The sequence below is a fragment of the Manis javanica genome, chromosome 1, assembly GCF_040802235.1.
Source record: "Manis javanica isolate MJ-LG chromosome 1, MJ_LKY, whole genome shotgun sequence".
NCBI classification, from domain to species: Eukaryota; Metazoa; Chordata; class Mammalia; order Pholidota; family Manidae; genus Manis; species Manis javanica.
In genome coordinates, this window is record NC_133156.1 from 175670142 (window position 1) to 175692504 (window position 22363).

The 22363-nt window shown below is 38.3% G+C and overlaps 1 protein-coding gene across 6 annotated transcripts in view; it reads right to left on the bottom strand.

The window, feature by feature from the left end:
- Positions 1-22363, bottom strand: part of CTNNA2 (catenin alpha 2) — a 1115489-nt gene that overhangs the window by 922790 nt on the left and 170336 nt on the right. The gene's annotated exons all lie outside the window — the stretch shown is intronic.

Genomic DNA, 22363 nt, shown 5'->3' on the forward strand with positions numbered 1-22363 from the left:
AATCCCAGCACCCAGCGTTGAGGGTGGAGCAAACCTGAACCCCAAAAAGACTCCACCTGTTCCCTTTGAAATATAACCCACTTTAGTGAATATTCACCTCCTTTATATAAAATGGCTCCCTATGGCTCTCTTGATGTGACCCCCCTCTGGTCTGCCACACCTCAAATCTCAGGCAGCTTCTCTTTCCTTTCTCTAAAATCTCATTTTCCAATAAACTCTTAATGCTCAAATTTTGTGTCCATTCTTGCATTCTTTCTCACAACAAGACCTAGGGTCCATTTCTGGTAACAATATTATTGCAAAATTGCACAAAAGTGAAAGATTCATAATTTACTTAACTGAGATCAAGGCCGACTTGGTAATATGATTACTTCCATTTTAATGTAAAAACTTTATTTGTGTTCTGAAGAACCACACAAGTCACATAGAGAAAGTCAAACATGAGGGGCACCAGCTCGGGGCTTGGCACATAGAGAGCTTTCAAACACTTGTTGACTGTTAAGTCACACTGTAAACTCCCAAGCGGCTTGAGGAAGAGCCATCTGTTCAGGGGAGATACCCAGGGGCAGAGTCAACAGTGTTCAGTACCACTGTTGAGCAGCATGCAGACAAAGAAGGTGTGCACAAAGCATGGGCTTCTTAACAAGTGCTGAAGGAGATGCACCAATATAGTGCTATGGTTAAGCCTAGATTTGTGATTGACTAAGACACCCTACAGAGAATGTGACTGCAAAGCAGAGGGATTCCAACAGGTAATAACAAAGAACCCAGTTAAAGCAATAAAGGACGGCAATGTAGGCAGTGCAGAGCAGGATAAAGGAATTCACCAGTTACATCTGTCAAGGTGTGTTCCACCATTTGAGTGAGATCAGGCAGAGGTGAATAGCAGACACAGGTCTGCAGACACACATGAACATGCACAAACATGCCCCCCCACACACACACATCTGCCTGCCTCTGAATAGGTGTAATTACTAAGCATATATGACTAATCTACAATATGGATAATACCTCTTACTTCATCCTTTTCAGGGTCCCTGGGGCCAATGATATAGTTTATGTTCTGCCCAAACACGTGTGGTAGAAGAGGTGTACGTGGGTCTGAAATCCAGCTTACCTCCCTTTCACCATGCCAGCAGCCATGGCCAGACGTCCTGGCCCAGTTACCAGAGCAAAGAGAAAGGAGTGCCTTTCTACATGGTCCTCCAGAGAGGCCCTTCGCGTGATTCCTAAAAAATGCTCATATGTGCTAATGGTGCCTCTGATCCTTTCTGTGTTTTATGAAATTAAAGTTAAGGAATGCATCCAGGGTCATATGTTATATGTATATTTGAACTAAGTTGCCGCTGACAGGCTCTGTACAGTCAGGATTCTGTGGAGGAGGGATAAGATTCGGCACAGTTCCCTTTACCATATTGTAAAAGGTGCTTACACCTGTCTGGCTAATTAACTTTTAATAAAAGAATTTATTAATAATAAAATTATAATACACAGGTCCAAAATCATAAAAAGTTTGGCCATGAAAATGCCACTCAGATTGCCCACTCAGAGCCTGTCCTGCACTAGGAATTAGACATGCTGTGACCTGGGTGCCTGCCCAACACCCCAAATTTTCTTATTCTTTCAAATCCCTGCTGGAGCCACTCTTACTTCTTCAACCAGCTGGGACTCTTATTATCTAGCAAGTCAGTTTTCTTCTCATACAGAAAAGCAGTTGGATATACTTTGTTCCCTGAAAGCCCCTTGGAGACTTAAATGTGTCTGGCACATATTTCCTCTTCAAAGATGATGGCAGGGAAAGGGCAATTTTTTAACCAAATGGAAAGGACTTCTTACGATTAAACTCCAGCTAAGCACATGAGTGGAAATCTTTGTGAGTGAAAGGCTTGTTCCCTCACCGAACCTTTGCCCTCAAAGAACCCCACACTGGCAAACTGCATGGCTCATGCTAATTTTTCATCAGAATACACCAGGGCACTTTGACCCCTCTATGCTTTATAGCATGCTGTTATTTCTACCCAGAGTACCCTTCTCTCCCTTTTCCTTCCCATCTGACAAACTCCTGTTTATTCATCAAGACCCTGATGAATGCCGTTGCCTCTTTTCTGTAGCTTATCATGCCCAGACAACCTCCAGGCCTAACGGCTTCCCCCTCATCTGTATCCATAGCACTTCATAAATGCTTCAGTAGACTACTTATTAATTTATAATTATTTATCTTTCATTCAGTCTTCTCAGCTGGATAGCTCTTTGAAAATGGGGTGCTATATTTTTTATTTTGTTACAGATATCATGCTGGATAATAAAGAAATACTGCAATCAAGTATATGAAATACAGTATAAAAATGTAATATTTTTATATTTACATTTTGATTTTTTTTTCCCCCCAGTTTGTGATTTAACCAGGATCCTCAGGGAAAGGACAAAAAACAGCATAAAAACATCAAGACTCAGACTTTGGTGCAAAATAAACTGTGTGGCTCTGAATGAATCTCCCCACCTCGCTGTACAGTTTTCTTATCAGCAAAATCAGGAGTTAGTTTGGAACTGGTTTCTAAACCTTGGAACTATTGACATGGTAACCCAGATAATTTCATTTGCAGGAAGGAGTGAAACGGGACTGTTTAGCATCTTATAGGATTCTTAGCCCATCCCTGGCCTCTACCTGCCAGGAGCATTCATCCAGACGTGAAAGTCAAAAAAGCCTCTTGATAGTGACAAATACCCACAGTGGGGGAGGAGGCATTAGGATTGCTCCAGGTTGGGAAGCACTGGCCTAGAAGAGAGGCTTTCCATAATTGTGGGTGCAAAAATTCTTTTTCCTAAAGAAGTACCACCCACTGCATGAAAAACATATATAAAGTGCAGGGCTCTGCTTCAAAGGAATAGAGAGAACACTGTTGAAAACTCTATTTTTTCTATTTGTTTTAGCTTTTTATGAAGAAACTAACGCAAAACAACAATTTCAAAAAACTAAAGTACAGAATTATACTTTTAATTCTAAACAAATAAGAAATCTAAACCTAGAACTGAAAATCAGTGCTTACCAATATTTACAGATAAAGGGAAATGGCTACAATCCATTCTGTCCTTATTTCTTCCTTTCTAGCCTCAGATTTGCAAGCCTGTCCCTTTCATGCCTGGTTTACATAGACAGGACACAGAAATAATTTCTTTCTCATCTATCCGTTGAAAGCCCTCTAATTTCTCAGATCCTTTGATTTTTAAAGAAGCCCAAGTGAATACATCCCCAAAACATATGCCAGATGCCTGCTTTCCAGTTTCTCCAAGATTTTTCCAATTAAACATTGAGATTTGGAAAGATCACATTGTATATATGCCCCAAAGTATAAAATCAGTCATACAAATGGTAGATGGTGAAGTCAAAATCTTTTTTTTTTGATCCACAGAAGGAAACCCTCTGCTACAGTCACAATACAGTAAGAAAAGCAGTCAAATGCCTCTGCCATTAAGAAAATGTCAATACATACATTTAAGATCCATTAGGCAATTAACCTCTTAAAGACAGAGCCAAATAAGGATTTAACATCCCCAAAATTTATTTTTTACTTAAAAACTGTGTTTTAATTCATGCAACAAATAATGCCTATGACATAATAGTTGCCTGATGCTAAGGATACAATGATGAATATACATGTATATGTGTATGCATGCATATACATATATATATGTACACCCAAATGTGTATATAATTTTTACCAAGCATATATTAACTTTCTATTATTTATAAACTTAATTACAAACATGATTTAAAATGCATCACTTAAACTTTTTTAAATAAAATTACATATGTAAATATACGATGGAATTATTACTAGGTGTATATGTGTGTGTGTGTGTGTGTGTGTGTATATATATACACACACACACATATATATATTTGTGTCTGTGTGTGTGTGCATTCATTCACTAGAACATAAAATATTTTACCTAAATGTTAAAATCTTTAGTCATTGTTTTTTTTTGTGTCACCAGAATGTGAAAGATTTTAGTGCAAAGTCCTTAAAATGTTTGCTTATATTTAAAAATTCTAAATTAAAAACCTAGCCCATATTCAAATAAACACAAATATTCAATTCAAAATTATTCCATGTTTAATAATTCTGAAGAGTAAGTTAAAAGGAATCAGCAAGACTGGCAGACGTATCTAATCTGCAGACAACAGATAAGGAATTCACAAAGGAGAGTTCTGTTTAAAATTCTAGCAGTAAAACAGCAAAAGAAATACCAACATTGGCAGACACATTAAAAGTCTCTCCCTATTCTATGTGACCCAGAGCAAATAAGTGGGTATTAGGAGGAAGGATTACACTTCCCAAAGGCAAGAGATAAGACAAAATTCAGCAATGTTAACACATAAGAGGAAATTGAATGACTCATTTCTTTAACTGATTACAATCACCTTATTCCAACTTTGAAAACAACTAATAACCAGTTATACTCTTTTAAGATATGATATCAAGTAATAGGTTTTTGAACCATTGCCTGCCTGTTTTTTCAACCAGATGTTTAATCTCTGGGTAAGCAATGTTTCAAAATAGACATGCAGATTAGAACTCAACCCACCTGTCAAATGTAGCAGAAAATAGCCTCTCTGCTAAATTAGAGAAAGATGAATTGTCACCACAGAGCTATGACAAGCACTCCAGATTTCCCCTCAGTGTTTAGAATCTAGATGTCTGGACACAGCTGTACTCGTCTGATCCCCTGCTTTTATTTCAGTCCTTCCTCTGGAGGGTTTTCTCTAAAGGTAACTATTTGAGCAGCAATACGCACTGCACACACACACAAGGTTGCAGAGGAGAAAGAGAACCCATTTCTTTAGGATTCATCTGTTAACATCACAATTAAGCTTACAATTTAGACTCAGAGGCAGAATTATATGGTGAGGGTCTAAAAGCAATAATGTTGATTTCTTGTCTCACTTGCAAATTGGACACCACTCATGTCAGACAAGCCCTACATTACAAATGGGCAATCTGTGAATGCTATGATTAGGCTACTAACTCACAAAACTGCAGAAAGAGCCTAACTGATGTGGAATTATTGCAGGTAAAAGTATTTCCCCAGAAAGCAAAGACAAGAAAACATGGAGGGAAGCGAGTTAAGTAAGATTCGAGTTCAGAAATGCTGAGGAACTTAAAACCATTTAGTTGCTCGTCATTACCTTTCAGATTTATAATAGAAGGCCCTTCATATGAACAACAGGAATCTTCATGATCTGACTCCACACTAACCTCTCATCTCTCATGTCATTCATTCACTACAGCAGGGGTCAGAGAACTTTTTCTGTAATAGGCCAGATAGTACATATTTTAAGGTCTGTATAAATGTGGTCTTTCATAAGCACCTACTCAGCTCTGCTGTTGTAGTGTAAACGCCTAGGCAATACATAAAAAAAGCAAAAAATTAGTAAGGCTGTATTCTACAGTAAAACTGTATTCATGGGCACTGAAATTTAAATTTCATTTAATTTTAATATGTCAGACAATGTAGTTGTTCATGTTCAGATGTTTTTAACCACTTAAAAATGTAAAAATAGGGGGACAGATGTCATACAAAAAGAGATGGTAGTCTGCATCTATCCACAGCTATAGTTTGCCCATCACAATACCTCTATATCCTCCAATTCTCTCAACCCATAGTCTATGGTTCCACAGAATAAAATACTTAGAATATTCCACACATGCTATACTATTTTGGCATGAAAAGCTTTGTACTTGTTCCTTCTCTTGCAAATCTGTCCACATCCTTCTTTGACAAACTAATTTCTGCTCACCTTTCACCTGCTTATTTCTCTGAGATGCCCACCTGAGTCACCCATGTCTGGGCTTGGTGCCCTTCTAAATGACCCAAGACACACTAGATTTTTACATCACAGGGCTGGTGACACTGTCTCCAAACCCAGACTCACTCAGGTCGGAATTTTCGATCACAACCCAGTATTTCTTCTTTGCCTAGGCAGTAAGGTGGTGCTCAGTAAATGTTGATTAAATTAAGGGGTGGAGGTAGAATCTGAAAAAAATTAGGATGACAAGTTGACCTAAGTTCAAGCAGCCTTTGGAATTTCAGAGGGCTGTCTGCCAGGACAAGCAGCTGTGCGGATGCAGTCATATGGCGTGGTGACTAGGACAGAAGGTTTTGACATCCAACCAGATTGAGCACTGGATACACCGCTCACTGCTTAGGTGACACTGGGCAAGCGGCCTAAGTGCTCTACACCACGATTCTCTCATCTGGGGGAGGCAAATGACATTATTTCATACAAACCAAATGTGTTCCTATTAATGGAACATAGTGCTTGACACACAGTAAGCTACCGATAAAGCATAACACTTGTTAGGACTGATATGAGCCACAAAGGAATGTGTTCTCACAGACTTGAAAGACTAAATAAAAGTGAGTATTTTTTCATCAGTAAATTTTATTCTACACCAATAAGTGTATTGACTCACTGCATAAAAAAATTGTGCGCCATGAAGACTCAATATGATTAGGAAAATCAAAACAAAGAATAAACAAGAGAGAAAGAGAGAGAGAGAAGCAGATTTCTCACATGGTGCCAAATATTCTAAGTGAAAATTCAGGACTCATCCATCAGTCAGGCAGCCTCACCAAAGAGAGGTAAGGAGGGCTGCCCTTGCTATGCCACAGCCCAACCCTGCCTCCCGACTCTGCTACCTCAGTTACCTGAGAGGTGGCAACAGACAAGAGCTGTGAGAAACACGGTGCTCTGCCCTGAAGGCACACTTCATATTTTACCACAGTGTTTCAGAGCCTTGGCCACTTCTAACTCATTTCTGTGGCATCCCAATTTCTCTATCTTGATTTTCCATTTTGAGGAGGACATACAATGAGGCTGGCTATATAGGCCACTTGCTCCCAGAAAGGTAAAGTCACTATTTCTGATCCTAGGCAAGAAGGGCCTGCTTCTCATGGAAGTCCCACTGTCCTGCATGCCCCATCCCTCTCTCCATCGGGCTGGGAGTGGGGCTGAACAAATGGTATCATCAGCAGAAGTGTTATGAGGTTAAACCTTACTACTCCTAAGGGCCATAGGAATGAAAAATGCAATTCCTATTAAAATTTCCAAATGGATTTTTTGATGAGTATCATACAACCTATAATCCTATGAAGAATAATGACTGCAGACTTATGCTACATACATAACAAGCAACAGTGAAATTCTCAGGAGGAACACCAGTCAATCATTACCACTGCAAATGTATATAAAGTGATTGTTGTCTACACTGGAATAAAAAAACTTTGCAAAGTGAGCTTAGTATGGGGGCAGAGCCAACATGGCAGCATGAGTAGGACAGTGGGAATCTCCTCCCAAAAACATATATTTTTGAAAATACAACAAATACAACTAATCCTAAAAGAGAGACCAGAAGACACAGGAAAACAGCCAGACTACAACCACACGTGCGAGAGCCCAACAGCTGGTTAAAGGGGTAAGATACAAGCCCCGGACCGGTGGGACCCGATCACCCCTCACCCCAGTCGGAGCGGGGAGGGAGAGGGAGCCCAGGACTGCTGAACACCCAGTCCCAGCCATCTGCACCAGAGCACAGACACAGTGCATGCATGGGGTCCTGGATACTAGGGAAACAGGGAAGCAGGACAGGTGAGCAGGTCCCGAAGCTGATGCCCCTGTGACAAAGAAAAGCGAGTGATTTTTGAAAGTCTTAAAGGGACAGAGACACAACAGCTGGACGGAAACAACACAGGTCACAGTCCAGCAGCTGGAAATTACAGGGAAAACCGGGCGCACTAACCCCCTGGGCAACAGCTCTGAGACCCCTCACGGAGGTAATCAGCCAAACAGCCCCCCGTCCATTATCCCTCCGGGGCCCTGCCAAAGCAAAGAAGCAGCCTGAGGCTGGCCACATCCTCAGCAAGGGAGCTTCCTCCATACCGGCCGGGCAAGACACAAAGACCCAGCCTACACCAATTACCCAACACAAGCCACTAGGGGTCACAGTTGTCCCAGTAAAGAAAGGCCAGTAGCAAGTGGAAAGTAAGACCACCCCAGCTGACAGTCAATAGCACCTATAAACATGAAAAGGCAAAAAAATATGATCCAGACAAGACTAACCCAGACAGCTTCAGCAACTGCTACATCATCCCCTGAGCAGGAAACAGGGGAGATAGATTTAACCAGTCTTCCTGAAAAATAATTCAAAACAAAAGTCATAACCATGCTGATGGACTTGCAGAGAAATATGCAAGAACTAAGGAGGGAGAATACAGAAATAAAACAAGCTCTGGAAGGACTTCAAAACAAAATGGACGAGATGCAAGAGACCATTAATGGACTAGAAAACAGACAACAGGAATGCAGAGAAGCTGATGCAGTGAGACATAAAAGGATCTCCAGGAATGAAAGAATTGTAAGAGAGCTGAGTGACCAATTGAAATGGAACAATATCCACATTATAGGGGTACCAGAATAAGAAGAGAGAGAAAAAGGGATAGAAAGTGTGTTTGAATAAATAATTGCTGAAAACTTCACCAAACTAGGGGAGGAAATGGCCTCTCAGACCACAGAGGTACACAGAACTCCCATGACAAGGGATCCAAGGAGGGCAACACCAAGACACATAATAATTAAAATGGCAAAGATCAAAGACAAGGACAAAGTATTAAAGGCAGCCAGAGAGAAAAAAAAAGGTCACCTACAAAGGAAAACCCATCAGGCTATCATCAGACTTCTCAACAGAAACCCTACTGGCCAGAAGAGAATGGCATGATATACTTAATGCAATGAAACAGAAGGGCCTCGAACCAAGACTACGGTATCCAACACGATTATCATTTAAATATGAAGGAGGGATTAAACAATTCCCAGACAAGCAAAAGTTAAGGGAATTTGCCTCCCACAAACCACATCTACAGGGCATCTTACAGGGACTGCTCTAAATGGGAGCACTCCTAAAAACAACACAGAACAAAACACTCAACATATGAAGAAGGGAGGAGGAGGACTAAGAAAGGAGAGAAATGAAGAATCATCAGACCATGTATATAGTAGCTCAACAAGCGAGTTAAGTTAGACAGTAAGATAGTAAAGAAGCTAACCCTGAACCTTTGGTAACCACAAACTTAAAAACTGCAATGGCAATAAGTACATACCTTTCAATAATCACCCTAAATGTAAATGGACTGAATGCACCAATCAAAACACACAGAGTAATAGAATGGATAAAAAAGCAAGATCCATCCATATGCTGCTTACAAGAGTCTCACCTCAAACCCAAAGACATGCACAGACTTAACGTCAAGGGATGGAAAAAAAAATTTCTTGAAAACAACAGAGAGAAAAAAGCAGGTGTTGCAATACTAGTATCAGACAAAACAGACTTCAAAATAAAGAAAGTAACAAAAGATAAAGAAGAAAATTACATAATAATAAAGGGGTCAGTTCAACAAGAGGATATAACCATTATAAATATATATGTACCCAATACAGGAGCACCAACATACGTGAAACAAATACTAACAGAATTAAAGGAGGAAATAGAATGCAATGCATTCATTTTGGGAGACTTCAACACACCACTCACTCCAAAGGACAGATCCACCAGACAGAAAATAAGTAAGGACACAGAGGCACTGAACAACACACTAGAACAGATGGACCTAATAGACATCTACAGAACTCTACATCCAAAAGCAACAGGATACACATTCTTCTCAAGTGCACATGGAACATTCTCCAGAATAGACCACATATTAGGCCACAAGAAGAGAATCAGTAAATCCCAAAAGACTGAAATCCTACCAACCAACTTTTCAGACCACAAAGGCATAAAACTAGAAATAAACTGTACAAAGAAAGCAAAAAGGCTCACAAACACATGGAGGCTTAACAACACACTCCTAAATAATCAATGGATCAATGACCAAATCAAAATGGAGATCCAGCAATATATGGAAACAAACGACAACAACAACACAAAGCCCCAACTACTGTGGGATACAGCAAAAGCAGTCTTACGAGGAAAGTATATAGCAATCCAGTCATATTTAAAGAAGAAAGAACAATCCCAAATGAATGGTCTAATGTCACAGTTATTGAAATTGGAAAAAGAAGAACAAATGAAGCCTAAGGTCAGCAGAAGGGGGGACATAATAAAGATCAGAGAAGAAATAAATAAAATTGAGAAGAATAAAACAATACCAAAAGTCAATGAATCCAAGAGCTGGTTCTTCGAGAAAATAAACAAAATAGATAAGCCTCTAGCCAGACTTATTAAGAGGAAAAGAAAGTCAGCACAAATCAACAGAATCAGAAATGAGAAAAGAAAAATCAAGACGGACCCCACAGAAATACAAAGAATTATTAGAGAGTACTATGAAAACCTATATGCTAACAATCTGGGAAACCTAGGAGAAATGGACAACTTCCTAGAAAAATACAACCTTCCAAGACTGACGCAGAAAGAAACAGAAAATCTAAAAAGACCAATTACCAGCAACGAAATTGAAGTGGTAATCCAAAAACTACCAAAGAACAAACCCCCTGGGGCCAGATGGATTCACCTTGGAATTTTATCAGACCTAGAGGGAAGACATAATACCCATTCTCCTTAAAGTTTTCCAAAAAATAGAACAGGAGGGAATACTCCCAAACTCATTCTATGAAGCCAACATCACCCTAATACCAAAACCAGGCTAAGACTCCACCAAAAAAGAAAACTACAGACCAATATTCCTGATGAATGTAGATGCAAAAATACTCAACAAAATATTAGCAAACCGAATTCAAAAATACATCAAAAGGATAGTACACCATGACCAAGTGGAATTCATTCCAGGGGATGCAAGGATGGTACAACATTCGAAAATCCATCAATATCATCCACCACATCAACAAAAAGAAACACGAAAACCACATGATCATCTCCATTGATGCTGAAAAAGCATTTGACAAAGTTCAACATCCATTCATGATAAAAACTCTCAGCAAAATGGGAATAGAGGGCAAGTACCTCAACATAATAAAGGCCATTTTATGATAAACCCACAGCCAACATTATATTGAACAGCGAGAAGCTGAAAGCGTTTCCACTGAGATCGGGAACTAGACAGGGATGCCCACTCTCCCCACTGTTATTTAACATAGTACTGGAGGTCCTAGCCACGGCAATCAGACAAAACAAAGAAATACAAGGAATCCAGATTGGTAAAGAAGAAGTTAAACTGTCACTATTTGCAGATGACATGATACTGTACATAAAAAACCCTAAAGACTCCACCCCAAAACTACTAGAACTGATATTGGAATACAGCAAAGTTGCAGGATACAAAATTAACACACAGAAATCTGTGGATTTCCTATACACTAACAATGAACCAACAGAAAGAGAAATCAGGAAAACAACTCCATCCACAATTGCATCAAAAAGAATAAAATACCTAGGAATAAACCTAACTAATAGAGTGAAAGACTTATACTCTGAAAACTACAAGTCACTCTTAAGAGAAATTAAAGGGGACACTAATAAATGGAAACTCATCCCATGCTCAGGGCTAAGAAGAATTAATATCGTCAAAATGGCCATCCTGCCCAAAGCAATATACAGACTTGATGCAATCCCTATCAAATTACCAGCAACATTCTTCAATGAACTGGAACAAATAATTCAAAAATTCATATGGAAACACCAAAGACCTCGAATAGCCAAAGCAATCCTGAGAAAGAAGAATAAAGTAGGGGGGATCTCACTCCCCAATTTCAAGCTCTACTATAAAGCCATAGTAATCAAGACAATTTGGTACTGGCACAAGAATAGAGCCACAGACCAGTGGAACAGACTAGAGACTCCAGACATTAACCCAGACATACATGGTCTAATAATATTTACATGGTCAAATAATATTTGATAAAGGAGCCATGGATATACAATGGCAAAATGACAGTCTCTTCAACAGATGGTGCTGGCAAAACTGGACAGCTACATGTAGGAGAATAAAACTGGACCATTGTCTAACCCCATATACAAAAGTAAACTCAAAATGGATCAAAGACCTGAATGTAAGTCATGAAACCATTAAACTATTGGAAAAAAACATAGGCAAAAACCTCTTAGACATAAACATGAGTGACCTCTTGAACATATCTCCCCGGGCAAGGAAAACAACAGCAAAAATGAACAAGTGGGACTATATCAAGCTGAAAAGCTTCTGTACAGCAAAAGACACCATCAATAGAACAAAAAGGAACCCTACAGTATGGGAGAATATATTTTAAATGACAGATCCGATAAAGCCTGGAAGTCCAAAATATATAAAGAGCTCACATGCCTCAACAAACAAAAAACAAATAATCCAATTAAAAAATAGGCAGAGAACCGAACAGACAGTTCTCCAAAAAAGAAATACAGATGGCCAACAGACACATGAAAAGATGCTCCACATCGCTAATTATCAGAGAAATGCAAATTAAAACGACAATGAGGTATCACCTCACACCAGTAAGGATGGCTGCCATCCAAAAGACAAAACAACAACAAATGTTGGCGAGCCTGTGGAGAAAGGGGAACCCTCCTACACTGCTGGTGGGAATGTAAATTAGTTCAACCATTGTGGAAAGCAGTATGGAGGTTCATCAAAATGCTCAAAACAGACTCACCATTTGACCCAGGAATTCCTCTCCTAGGAATTTACCCTAAGAACACAGCAATCAAGTTTGAGAAAGACAGATGCACCCCTATGTTTATCGCTGCACTATTTACAATAGCCAAGAATTGGAAGCAACTTAAATGTCCATCGATAGATGAATGGATAAAGAAGATGTGGTACATATACACAATGGAATACTACTCAGCCATAGGAAGAGGGCAAATCCTACCATTTGCAGCAACATGGATGGAGCTGGAGGGTATTATGCTCAGTGAAATAAGCCAAGCAGAGAAAGAGAAATACCAAATGATTTCACTCATCTGTGGACTATAAGAACAAAGGAAAAACTGAAGGAACAAAACAGCAGTGTAATCACAGAACCCAAGAATGGACTAACAGGTACCAAAGGGAAAGGGACTGGGGAAGACGGGTGGGTAGGGAGGGATAAGGGGGGGAAGAAGAAGGGGGGTATTAAGATTAGCATGCATAATGGGGGGGGTGGGAGAAAGGGGAGGGCTGTACAACACAGAGAAGACAAGTAGTGATTCTACAACATTTTGCTATGCTGATGGACAGTGACTGTAAAGGGGTTTATAGGGGGGACGTGGCATAGGGGGGAGCCTAGTAAACATAATATTCTTCATGTAAGTATAGAGTAAAGATAAAAAAAAAAAGAAAGAAAGAAAAGGGGGATTACTCCCTGATAGGATAAAACTAACTGTAATCAACAATCAATGCATGCTTTAAATATCCTTAATTTTGATCACTTAAAGGGTGTCAGATGATTGGCTATGGAGGTACATTTTTCTGATAATATTCCTTTCTCTTAAAAAAAAAAAAAGCAGTTCCTGTGTGGTGACCTCCAATGAGTTCTACACAATGGTATAAAGGGCATATCAAAGTGTGGGCAAAGGGTCTGTTTGTGTTTATACAGAGGACCAAAGCCTAATCTGGCTATCCAGAAATAAACTAAGATACGATATGAAGAAGTACTTCCAATATCAGCACTCTCTGGAAGACTCATACCAGAAGATGATCATCAAAAAACCTCAACAAAGATCCAGGCACTGCTACAGCTGTAGCTGCATTCATCCCACCGGTTCCTGGACTTGCCTTGGGAATGAAGAAGGAGATATCTAAGCTGGCCTGTGCATACAGTAAAACAACAAATTTGGCTGGATCCATACTGTTGGAACTCAACCAAGAATTAGGAGAAGTGCAAGTTGTAGTGCTCCAAAATCTTACAACTACAGACTATCTACTGTTAAATGAACATATGGGATGTGAACAGTTCCCAGGAATGGGTTGTTTTAATTTGTCTGATTTCTCTCAGACTGTTCAAGTACAGTTGGACAATACCCATTATATCAGAGATAAATTTTCACAAATGCCTAGGATGCCTAACTGATTTTCTTGGTTTCACTGGAGATGGCTGGTAATTATAGGTCTGCTTTGGTTATGTAACTGTATTCCTATTATGTTAATGTGTGTGTGCAATTTAATTAGTAGTTTTAAACCTATACATGCTTAAGTTACTCTACAAGAAGATATGTCAAAGAAATAATCAATCTTACCATGTTTTCTTCCACCTGCTACTTCTATAGCTTTTCTTCTTCCTTCCTAATTACCACAATTAAATAGAATTCGTGCCTCATATCGAATTTACCGAGCATCATAATTCCTCCAGGTGGTAAAGATACCTCGAGACAAGTGCTGGGCATAGAAGCCACAGGGCCTAAATCTGCAAAGAAGTAAAAAGCTCACCTTTTCAAACAATATGGCTTCTCTCTCACTTACCAACTTTACATTTCCCTGTATGGCCCCGGAAGATGACTGGTTAGCCAGAGACGGGTAAGATTCCTCAAGGGAGGAACAACTTAAGACAGGCACAGTCACAGGGGGACCATCAGGTGAGAAATTGGGGATCAACAGAGGTGAGTCTTAGAACCTCACCCCCCCCTCCACCGTTTTGAGAGAAATCTTCTGCATCCGTGGTATTGCCCTTGTCTAGCTTGGATTAACACATAGTCTACAGGCACACACCTGATCATCTACATTTGCCCTCTTACAGCACTAAACTATGTTTTCTACCTTTATCTTGCATCTACCTACCACTTCAGCATTTTATTTAAAAATAATAATAATAATAATAATAATAATAATAATAATAATAATAATAATAAAGGGAGAAATGTGGGATCCACATATAAATCAAGTATAAAAATCAAACAGATATTCATATTTGACCTGATTGTTTATAGTTCATAATGCGTGATCAAAACCAAAAGTTTCTGTGATGACTGCCCTTGTACTATTCACCATGTAAGAACTTATTCACTATGTAAGAATTTATTCACCACGTAATAACTTGTTTATTATGCTTCAGAAGATTGGAGACTGATGAAAGTTAGGCTTTGGGTGGATTAATGATTGTGCACTGAGCATTGACTCCCTTATACAGAATTTTATTGTTGTTAACAACCATTTGATCAATAAATATGAGAGATGCCCTCTCAAAAAAAAAAAAAGTGGGCTTAGTATGGAAACACCTCATTGCCACATCCCTTTAAAGTCAGAAATATACCATCAGTGTGGGTCTCTGTAAAGATTTTTGTATATAGACCTTTGGTCTTGAACTTAAAAATAGGTTTAGATATAGTATTGCTTACAGTTATAAATGAACACTTATTGAGCCCTTATTGTGCACGACCATGTAACACCTACTTGTCTATAATTCATTCATTAGGACAAAAAAACATGAGTTATGTATTTTTATTAGCCTAATCTTACAGATGAGAAGACAGGAACAGTAAAGTGACTTATTAAGTGTTACAGACCTCACAAAGGGCATATTTCATTAATGCTCATGAGTATATGAAGTTCCCTAAATTTACTGCTATTCATTATCAACTATAACTAATCAGGAAAACTTATAAATATCACGTTGTCACTATGTCCTACAGGCACACCGGAGAGGTGACTTATTTAGGTTTTTGGTTAGTAGTAGCACATTTTCAGCACACATTTTATTCAAAGTCCTGAGACAAATCACAGTTTTGTAAGTGCAGACAGCATATCAATTCTCCCAAAATTCTGTTCACTACTCAATTTACTCACAAGGAGAATCAACTAGAATAAATGCTTTCTACTCATTTTTGATAAAAATTTTGCAAATGTGCACTCAGCATATGTGACAGACTAATAGAAATCTATGCTTTGTCACAGTAGTGCTGAGATAAATGCCCACAGGGAAGTCTTTTTAGCCAGTCTATTCTGAGATTCTTTCGCTCAAATGGGGGTTATGTTTGTCAGCACTGAAGTGTAGAAGAAGCCACATTTGACTTAAGACCACATATACACTCATATGCACACTCACTCACATATTTACTCACATGCACACACACATGCACACAGCCCCTTTTAGTATTATACTTCTTGATTCTTTTCTACCTCATTCCCCCCACTAAAAAAATATTCTTCCAAAAAGGGACAAACTTAGTTTGACCCATGCAATGAACAATCCCTCTGTACCAAATAATTACACTTCATGTATGACTAATTAACAACTCACTCCTACCAAATGAAAATATGACACCTTGCACTTCACTCTCTGCATCACTATATAAAACTTTAAACAAAATAAAACTCCAAGTGGTAGCATACAGTGAAATAATTGATGTCACTCAAGTTCTGTTGTTTCATATTTACAATCCCTGTACTTCCAATTTACTAATTAAATGCAAGAACATATAGTGCAACATGGTCTAAAGATCAGAACTGCATCCTAAGAGAAGCTGAATAATTTCAAACTGGTGAGAATGTAAACTTACTCACGAAATGAACACATAGTGGGTGAACCAACTGTATAATCAGGAATTATCCAAATTAACATCTTTATTAAATATAATGCCTAAAACTCAAAATACACAAATTTGAAGGTTTACATTTGTATTATGGTAACTGAACAATAATCACAGCATCTTTTTATAACTTCCACCACAAATAAAGTTTTCTTGGGGAGGAATATCTTATTATCCAGATAAGGCTGGTTTAGAATTGATGTGACACGGTAGAACTGAAAAGTAGATCAACTTTGTATGCCTTTCTTGTTTTGTTTTTGTTTGTTTTTTAATTCTCTAGATTACAGTCTCTTATTGGTGGCAGGGTACCTAAGGGAATGGAAATACCATGTAAAAGTGTTACATAACTTTTGTAAATTAGCATAATAATGTGAAGTACCAATTTGTTTTAAAGTGTACTATGGAAGATTGGAAGTTTCTACTTTAGGAACCAATGGAAGAGTTCACTGTTGACAAAGTTCCAGGTGCGTTCAAGGAAGAACAGATGCATGAGATCATACCTGGCACTCTAGGCTTTATGCCTAGAAAAGACATACCATCCATAAAGCCAGGCAAGGAGGTCTGCAACACGATCAAACACTTAAATTACACACTTGATGATCAGCCTAGTATCCCCTCGGCAACACATTTGAAACGCAATTTAAAGATGTAATTTCTAGTAACATCTGCTTGATACCCTGGAAACTGCATGGAATTGAACTTGATTGGTTGTGTTGAAAGAGTGTCAGAACTGCAGGCAGAGTTGCCAGGAGGAAATGTGGGAGTCTAATACACAAGGAATGGAGAAGTATCACTGATCCTGTTTTTAATGCATGCAAGTTGAAGTATCAGTGACTGACTTCAGACTATAGCCTTATGACATTTATCAGGAGTGACACAGTTTAACTATGGGGAAACTATTTTCACATTCCAATTAAATAGACATCTTATGAATCTACATTTTAAAAATTAGGTTTCAGATGAAACTCGCTAAGATCTATTTAAATAGTTTAGACTTATGTTAATACATCTCTGTGCCCTAAAAATGAATAAAAATCCACTAAATGGCTATGTGACCTAGCGCAAGTCAGTTCTCTCTGGCCCCAAATTTCCTCATTTGTAAAATGAGAGTCTAGACTTGACCATCTCTGACCTTCCAACTCTATAAATTTTTAGATCTATGATCTTATATATTAAATGGCTTAGGAGAGAAAGCAATTAACATGTGAGTGCTGGTCTTTCTCCAGAGAAATCTGAGCTCCATTGAAACACACTTTTCTAAGCTGAAAGACCATATTAACTTGCCCAAATTAAGTTACAGAAGAAAAATCTTTCTAGAAAATGTGACTTCAAGGATTGAAGTTTGGTTCTAGGATTATCTTATTCAATCAGTCAGTAACGGCATATATAAAAGTGTGGTCAAAATGACAACTCAAGTACTCATAAATGAGTTTGAATGAATCCATGATCTTCAAAAGATAGCAGAACTGAGCTTAGCAGTTGTTAAATTTCTGAATATACTTAGTGCTTTTCAAAGGCAATAGTTCCTTAAAAAAAAGACAATGTAGAAAAAGGATTTTTTTTATTTTTATTTTTAGCCTAAATTACCAAAGAAGTAAGGCACAGTTTAATATGGCTCTGGAGATACTACTAAATGATGCTGCTTTAGGCTGATATAAAATGGGTAATTTCCTTTAACAACAACAGATGCCTTGTGTTTTATTTCTTGAGTTTGCCATGAATCACTATAGAATTCACAACAGAGTAAATGGGAATGTATTTCTTTCTTGACTTTCTGCCATTGTTAATTTGCTAGTTCTTAAAGGTGAGAATGAGGTTTAAGGAAGCCATTTGTTGTCAACAGTACTTTCTAACAAAATTCCTTTTAGTTCTTTCTGTTGGGACATGATAGAATTCAGAACAATGACTGATTTAAAGTTACACAGCAGAAAAAGTCTTCTCACAAAGTCCCCACTAATGTCTAGTAGTCACAGAATCACTAGATAAGCTTTGAGGTTTATAATTTCTTACTTCTGTAACATTTTTATCCGTATGTGAAACCATTTCCCAATATTAAAGAACAGAAGGGAGGCTTAATTCTAGGTTTTATAGAATATACTGAGTTACTCTAAGAGTTACCAAAACAAGAAGTGCAATGCACACCTACCTCTGGGTAATGGTGATTTCTCTCAGTAAATCAATAAAGTGATGTCTGTCTATGATGTGGCTTCCCTTATAGCTTAACTAAAGAGAGCTATACGCTGATTATGCTAAGAGGAACATTTCCACTGAGCATAACCATTCCATTTCTCACTTTAAACTAATGGAGTGGCATTTGAGGTGTCTCCTTAGCTCATTCATGAATTTTAATTATCTTTCTGACTTGTCTCACACAAAGCATTGAGCAGATCAGTATTTTTCAAAGTAGGATATCCATTATCATAGGGAACACACTGTATAGTCCAGAGTATGTGAAAAGATCTAAGAATAATGCAGGGAATGTTCTTGAAACAATATTTAACCAGAACCATTAGTGGTAAAGACACAATTTTTTATTTTAAAAAAGCACAAATATGTTCTACAAAATCTATATTAATTTTAAAACTAAAATGTGAGATTTCTAAGAAATTTGCCACTTGTTACCAACCACATGAGGCTTAATCACCAGATTCCCAAAGTTTCTTCATTAGCAAATATGTTGATCCAATATTTGGACAATACCATCAAGTACCACTTACATATTCATGTCTTCCACTGTTTTTTGTTTTTTTGTTTTTTAATGACTACTGCTTCATTTTCTCCTTCTTTTCTTTTCCATTCTGTTGATCAATCTATTTATAAGTTGAAGAATTCTATGTTGTGGTCATGGTAGTATGATTTTTTTGTATGTTTCTCAAAGCACATGCATTGCCTAGTTCAATGAAAGAGTAGAAGTAGAGTAGAAACTCAATTATCATTGCCTAAAGTATTTTCTGGTTAAACAGTCTATATGACAACCACACTACACTGTAAATGTATATATTAGCTTTAGTCTCAAGAATTAAACTGGAAGTTTACATATTTCATACCTTCCTCCTTTGGCTCCAGGATTAGCATGGCAGCAATAATTCAGGCTGAGTTTGGAATAATGGATAACATTCTCCCATCTTCTTACCCAAACTCTTCAATAGTTTTGTCTTGCCTTAAGAATAAAGTTAAATCTCCTTAGCATGGCATGAAGTGTTATCTGCCTCCAGCTCTCCTGAGAACCTCATTTCTTGTTATACCTTGCCCTGCAATGTGCCTACTTGCAAGACTGAAATTCTTTCAATTTCTTAATCACACCATGTTCATTCTCCTGTCAGGGTCTTTGAATTCCATGCTTCCTCTGCTCTAAATACCCCCTCCAGCTATCATCTGGTAGTTAACTTCACTCTTCAGATCCCACCTTGATAAGAAAGCCAATCTCATTCTGCCTTCCATGCTTAGCTGCCCCTCACATGTAGTGCTTCAGTGGTCAGTTCTCTGAGCAAGCCCTCTCTCATTGCTTTTTCAATACTTCTTTACAAAATTGGCTGTTTGCTTTCCCATATCCTTTTACAGACTGCAATGCCATAACTAGAACACTAATTCCTGCCCCCTGTATCCTTCAGTTGACTAATTACAATTTTACTCCTATAGATGTTTTGGCAGAGAATGGTAACTTTCTTCCTTTATCCATTATCGCATTCTTTCTGGTAGCACCTGCAGTTTAGCTGGGCACCTAGTTGGCCAACAGAGAGTTATTATTTCCCAGCCTCCTTGTAACTAAGCATGGCCATGGGATGTGAGCAGAAGGCTTGTGTGTAACTCTTGGGTCATCTCCACAAGTATACTTTTCCTGGTTTCTCTGTGTATATGTTCTTGATGGCTAAGAAAGAGTGATGACAGGAGCTAAGTCGGGAAGACACATGATGCAGTTGATAAAAGTACCCCACTAGGCATATACTCCTTATTCCAGCCAGCTGTGCGGGAGACAAATAAAAGTGTATCTCTTATTTGAGTCAGTTAAGTGAGTCTCCGTCATAGCAGTCTAACGTCACTGACACAGAGTTCAATTGGATGTCATTTCTTCAAGGATACTTGCATGTATCTATTACCAGGCTACACATTTTTTAAGGCCAGACACTCAATTCATATTGTTTAATGTCACATAAATTGATAAATAAATGAATAACTCTAGGAACCTAAAATTATATATATTAACCTAGTTTATAAATATAGTTTCAAAAACTCCAAATAAAATGGTAGCATAGAGAATCAAGTAATATCCTTAAAGAATAAATCAGTAAGAATAAATACCTTGAGTTACAGAGTATAAGTTATTCAATATTAGTATATCCACTAATTGCTCAAAGTATAAGGAAAATATCATCACCATAGGGCTGAAGACTTGGATAAAGGGACAAAGTCATCCTTTCTCATGAAGTAACACCCTCTCCTCCACCAGTATGAATTTCAGCATCCTCCAGTTCATGAGGGTCTAGGCAGGAGAAGGGCTGGGAAAGGTCAGCTCAGGAAGAAGGAAGAAGCAAAGCATTTAAAGGAAATTTTGACAAACCTTTAGTCTCATCCATTGATATAAAGGAAAGGAAATGTGTATCTTCACTTCATGCAGACAAAGCAGCACATGCTAATCAATGAACCATGGAGCAAATTCCCTCTTGTGATTTATCCACAATTACTGCACCTGTCACTAGCATTGTTCTTGCTGGTTTTGCTTTCAAACAATTCAGTAAGTATTGGAAACCATGCAACTGACTGTCTCAGCCCACATATAAAAATAATAGCCAATAATAAATGATGTTGTACTGTTCATCATAGTATTTGATGAACACTTTACAAACATTTCCTCTGAAATTTGTTTAAAAACTACCTAATAGACCCCTATTGTCAGCATTGATTTACATTATTTACTACATAAATATGTTAAGACTAAATTAGTTTATTTTTTTTTAACTACATTTAAGTCATGACCCATTTAGTGGGCTGCAAAATCGATTTAATGATTTGAGGTCATTTTTTAAAAGTCATGTAGAATAAATTATACTACAACAGGGCAGGGCAGAAGGAGAGAAACTATCAGAAAGCAATGCCTGGAGTATGCATAAAACATGTTTCACACACAGTTCTATTTTGGTTAAATGTATCTATGTGTAGATCAATACAAAAAAATGTTGGAAATACATTGTCCTACAGTTCCCCTGATCTTAGGTGCACAGCCAGAGGCCCAGTGACCTCACAAATGCAGGGTGCTCTCACTTGCTCATTATCCTGTTTCCACTTATTCATCCTGTCCAGTCTTGAGGCCCACTCAGTGTTACCCCCTTGGATTCATATTACCCTCTGTCCTTAAGCAGCTTGAGTAGGAAAAGCTTAGCTCTGGGGCAGTGCTACACAGGAGATTCAGTGACAGCAAGATTCATTTCTCTGAGGCCACCTCTGTTTCCCCATTTAGAAATTAGAATTCGAGCTGTATGTCTTGGAACACAATGACTCAAAGCGCTTTGAGAATCCCGATCCTGGATCTCCACCCACCATGCCACCTAAGTGGTTTCTTTTGTGTGTATCTGGGCCATCAGTGCATTTCCCCAGCACCCACAGGACCAGTGGGAAATCTCCCACCCCCAAAAGTCAGCCACAAGATCGGGAGTGACAGAGGTGAGTGACAGTAACTGACATGGGAAGGCAAGGGCTTCTGGTGAGTGGAGACACTAGCAGTTTTTGAGGGAGCCTCCTTGTGGCTAATAGGTACTGATGATCTACTTAACATTATAAAGAGGAAACCTCATCACATACTCCCCGCTGCGTGACGGCTGGAGACAATCATATTTGATACAAACACTCCTTATAAG